This window comes from Hyposmocoma kahamanoa, unplaced genomic scaffold (assembly GCF_003589595.1).
Source record: "Hyposmocoma kahamanoa isolate Upper Pololo Valley unplaced genomic scaffold, ASM358959v1 63, whole genome shotgun sequence".
Lineage (NCBI taxonomy): Eukaryota > Metazoa > Arthropoda > Insecta > Lepidoptera > Cosmopterigidae > Hyposmocoma > Hyposmocoma kahamanoa.
In genome coordinates this window covers 881,530-887,432 of record NW_020653851.1, presented here as the reverse complement: position 1 = coordinate 887,432, position 5,903 = coordinate 881,530, and positions in this window count along the sequence as shown.

Below are 5,903 nucleotides of genomic sequence, written 5' to 3'. Positions count from 1 at the left end.
TTAAGTTGTGACATGATTTACTATGACATGCATGAATATGTCTCATTTTCAAACATACAGCCTGTATAAGCGATACTCAACCAATCACGGACACTTCTACTCTATCTCCTTGGTTTTTTGTTTTTAAGCATTTGTTTGCCTTTCTTTAGAATTTGTTGTCGTGAATTGTTAACAAAATACACATTAATTTTTAAATTGTTAATTTAAATATTGATTGTATTTTATTATTTTAATTTACTCGCAGAAAATGTATTGTATACAATCATTAAATAATTGAGTCTTAAAATTTTATACCTGTTACTTAGGTCACTCGGCACGGTACTCGACGTTAATAACCCTCATTACGCAGAGATTGCATAAAATACAATCAAACTCTCGTGCCTAAAATAGGAGCGACCAAATTTTAAATCCGGCCCTGAACTTAACCGTTTTATTAATAATACGTCGTCTAGAGTTTTGATAGCAACTAACTCAAAGATCATATACTACAAATGTTACATTATTGTAATATATAACGATTTTATTTCATTCTATTAACGTCGATATTATATTAAAGTATCGACGTCCGCCCACTTGATTTCACGTCACGGCTAGGAACATTCGAAAAACGTCTGTACTTTGTACTGTGCCCTCTGGGACTCAATGAACAATTCTAACAATGGTTTCCATTAAAAATGTATCGATAGAGTGGCTCTTTAGCGCCAATTGATTAATAAACGATAAATATAATTACTAAAATACTAACACGCAATATACTAAATTCATTCGGATTTTTGTGTATCACACTAAGTGATAGGATGAACAAATCGTGAGCTAAACATTACATTAAACAAGTAACTATGACCATGCAAACAGTTGCTCCATCGAGGTCATAACTGTTGAGCATTGTCAAATATTAAGAGAGGACACTAACTACTGTAATACGAATTTTACCTGGCTCAGGAGTTAACGACTTCATTATACTGTATTAACTATTTTGCAATAATAAACACCTATTACTTGTACTCAGAAATCTAATGCCTAATATTTGTATCCCCATGCTTTACCTACATTATGAGCAGATAATTCAAAATGGAGAAACGGCAACGATTGTTCTAGAATCACGATTATTTCGAAATTTAAAACAGGTCAAACAATGGGTGCGCGGGAGCCGCACGCCGAGTGGCAATAAAGTTGCACAACGGTTACACGGAACAGAGCTATGGCTTAGCGAGCATGCTTAGCTGTAAAAAGGATAGGGTTGCTACGGAATGTAGAACAGACTAGGAAATAATAGCAGTAATAGCTTCTTGTGAAAGACCTCCTCCAGGGAAGTACTACCATCATACCTGTTTAAGCAGTAATATGAGAATTACTGTATTCTGATTTAGAAGGATTAGGGTGGTGATGAAGTACAGGCACATGGATTTTGCCTTTTAGGGTGACTAGCGCAGTGACAGTGTTCCTCAGATCTTTGCCACTAAAGCTCTGAGTGATACTGCAACTGAAGCACCAGAATTAGAAAAGCCCATTTCTTAAATTGACTCTACCGGTAATTAAACCCGAAATCTCATCCAGCGGCTACAATGCAAACTGTCGAACCGCTTAAAATCGTCTAAGAAACTCTTCAGGACATTTAAATAGATTTTTGTTTATGTTATGAAATGACGGGTCGAGCAAGTCGTGCTCCTGATGGTACGTGATACGCCTGTCCATAGCAGTCGCAGTGCCATTCATAGCTATAAATCACATAGATCGCTCTGCCACAGTCACAAAATAAAAAAAAATTATATCCAGAAAGTATACAAACAACCCTAAGCAAAAGCAAGCCGTAGTGGCGGTTAATATCAATGCGGCGAAGTGCGAATTAATGTTCGCGGTCGGTCCCCATATTTGCACAGTGTGGGTTGACCTTAATATGAGATTGCTATTAAATTAACACCAACTTCTTGCTCTACGAGTGTTAGTAGTAAGAGGTTTTACATGAGAATTATGTTTAAGTGGGACTGTGTGAACACACACACACATTTCTAATTTTCAACAGCTATTAAGAACTAGTTTTATTTGTAACAAAGACTGTCGTCTTCAGAATCATAATCATAGAAACGAAAAACCCTTTGACGGTCGTCTTCACAAAATTACAAGTTAATTTAACGTGCAGTGTACCGCTTCTTTAATAAGATTCCTTTAATATGGTTTAAAACTATCGCTAAACATAAACTATGTGGCGGTTACTAAATTCAATATTGGACTTTAATAGTAAGAACTTAAAGAAAAAAATATATTAGCAGTAGAGCTTGTGAAAGTATTCTTCCAAGGAAATACTGCCTTAAACCTTACCTACTTCTGCCGTCAAGCAGTAATGTGAGTGAGGTGAAATTGTAGGCACATGAAACTTGTCAACTTATGCCTCAGGGTGACGGGCGCAGTGTTAGAGCCAGTCAGATCTTTGCGATTTAAAGCTCTAAGGGGCACTGCAACTGTTGCAGACAGGCGTGTTGCTTATGCGTTAGGCGTGTTGATTACATGTCACTGCCGTTGCAATATGCTCTTGCAGTTTGTACATAATATCGCACTGCTATTACAATAGTGTTATAACTCAAAATATGTGAAATACAAGATTATACCATTGTTGAACGTAAATTTTGATTCTCTACACGTCAATAAAACCGTCGTTAGAATATTGTAAAAAAAACATCTAAAAGATATCTGCTTAACTACTTAACTCAAAATGAGACACGCTTTATGTGAGCTAGTTCTGGCCAAAATAGTCCTTATTCAAAAATGTGAAACTATTTTTTCTCTTTTATTTTTAACCGACTTCAAAAAAGGAGGCGGTTCTCAATTCGTCTGCATGTTCTTTTTTTTGTATGTATGTTACGCGATAACACACCGGTGTCACTGATAAGACAAATAGCGGTTTGTGAACCGATTTTTATGATACTTTTTTTGTTGGGAAGGGGTACTTCCATAGTGGTCCCATTTCATTTTGAAGAAAAGCATCCACCTCGAAGGGTGGCTGTTCAGGCATGAAGATTCATTTTTATAAATAGCGCCTAACTTTAGTTTAGGAGCAATTACTTTAATGGTTGATTTTGCTATTTCTCCAATTCAAGGCGTTTTTCTCTCAATATACTTTGAGTAGTGAGAACCGATTTTTATTATCTCCAGTGTCAAGTCCTGTATAGTGGCGAACTAGGGGATATTTCAATAAAACTTAGCAAATAGACGTAATTCCACTTACTTTTGAGGTCGGTTTTTTTAGCACTCTGTACTGATAATGTAGTTTATTAAATATGTATATTTGGCATGTAAGAAATAACTTATACGAGTACATAAATTTACACAGATCTTTCACGGGAAGCGAATAATTCGTTTTTCGTCGATTCTGTGAAAATACACTTTTTGAGTTAATACACTAGTGTATTAACAGTGGGATATGTATGTTGTGCACGCACACACCTGGGAGAAGAGCATTACTAAGACGAAAAAATTTGTACATATAAATAGTTCCTGGCTCAGTGAAGAAATAAAGCAAAACAATGATCTGTATAAGCGTATAGAAAAATCCGTAAGATTCACTGGTTCGTTCCGTGACTTAGTTGGCGTCTGACACGGTTTGCTAGACGTGCACCTGGTGGTAAGCGACACGGCTGTCCATAACAACAGTTGCAGCGCTAATCTTAAAGGCACTGCCACTGCGCCCGTCACTCTGAGATACAAGTTGACAAGTCCCATGTGTCTGTAATTTCATCAGCACCCTTACCACTCCAATTCGGAACGCAGTAATGCTCACGTTACACCTTGGCGGAAGAAGTAAGCTGGCAGTACTTCCCTGAACGAGCTCTTTCACAAATATGTATAATAAATAAATAATTTTTCTACGTTCGATCTTTGTATTAACAAACACACTAGTGTAGTGATTTCACAATAAATAATTGAATATTACGGTAGCGAAACATTTTGATATTCAATGAATTTAAGTACAGAGAATATCTTTCAAAGTACCTATTGCGCCCTGGTGCCGACGCCTCACAATCCTCTTAAGTTAAAACGCGTACCATCCAGTGGAAAGACATAACGTTCGTACGTGCGGCGCATTGCTCGCGGACGTACTTCCAGTAAAGTGAAACAGCGTCTTTACTACGAGTTTACTCTGACAGCTTTCGCTAGCGACCACGTAAATTACTTCACAATTTTATATGGCAGATATTTAATAAAAAATAAAATGTAAATATAAAAATAATTGAATATCAATTCAATAAAAATTTAATTAATACAGTGAATAGCGACATCTCTCGCCAGGACTGGTAGCTGTAAAGGTACTAACTGGATGATAAATCTGTCAAAGATTGCTCATAGATGGCGCTACGACTAAAAAGTCGTTGAAAGACCAAGTATAAAGACACGACGCAAGCACATAGAAAAATTCGTGAGGTCCGTTGTTTCGTTCCGTGGCTTAGTTGGTATAGCGTCTGGCACGGTATGCAAGAAGACGTCGGTTCGAATCCGACCGGATCGAAGGAATTTTTTCTGAGTGTTCGATCTTTGTATTAATAATTAAAAAATAAAATGGTTTCTGGGACCGTTGGTCGAGGCTAGCATCAACGCACATGTTGACTCCCGAGAAAACAGAGACGATCAAGTTAGATGTCACATTTTACGTATTCTCTAATAAGATGGCCAGTTAGCATTTAACAAAGAAGGCGCGCTATAACGTGAAAATTTAATAGTTAATACCACGGAAGAAAAAAACAATGGAATTGCCATCGGTAACTACCAAAACCAATGTCGCCAAAACTCATACATTCTTAATTTGAAAAACTACAAAATCTTTATATTGATTGGTCGAACAAAAAAATTATTTCGCTAAACAGAAAATTTAAAATTTATTAAAATCAGACTTTCCGATGATATAAAATACCACCACAGGCATTGACTTACAAATAAATGGACGACGGGTCTAATACAAAAACCACGAAAAAAATGTCCCAAGTCAACCTATTCGAAATTTAAATTGTTATGTCATCGCAGTATCGCGCTGTCCGTAGAACAAATGAAGACTAAAGCGGAGTGTCGCGCTCTGTATACGATTTTAGCGCCTTACAAGTGCGGACACTTTTTAGCGCGGACCCGACGTCCATATAATTGTAAGTCAATGACCACAGGTAATATTTTTGGTGCGGCTACTATTTTTACACTCTAAAACAGCACAGTAAGGCATTTTTCTAGGTTTACAGAGAATTTGCACGAAAGAATGACACAATCATACCATACAAAGCGAAAATGGCGGGTTGTGCTAGATCAGTCTTCCGAGACCAGTAATTGGCACGCGTCGGACGGTACTTTATTTTACGAGTTTACTGTATTTATTGTTCTGTAGTTAATACCTTTATAATCTAACATCCCCTGGAAAAGAGTGACTTACCTACTCAACCTGGTCTGGGCCAGCGTGCCAGAATATGGCCAGTCTTCTCAAAGGAGACACACTCTTAGCACTCAGACGTATAAACAATTGATATTGGTGAAACTGTCTATGATTTTGTGTTATCACAGGGCTTTTGGCATCCATACGAGATATGATGTGGGTATGGTGTGAAATCTGAACCCGTTCTATCACGGGATGAACTTGTGTAAGTGTGAAGTGGGAGATCCCAGAGCTTCTACCACGAGTTTACTGACAGTTGTCCCAAGCGACCGCGTAAATGACTTCACAATTTTGTATAGTAAATTATACAAAACGGTCACAAGAAAAAACAACATTTTGTATACCAACTGTACAAAATGTTGTTTTTTCAACTCACTGTAATCTCATGGTAGAGGCACGTAATCGGTTTAGCAAACGTTATTCGTGTTATTACCAAACAGTTCTAGTTTCAGAGATAGGATAATACTAAGCGTTTGGGGCGCTAGACGAACGTATT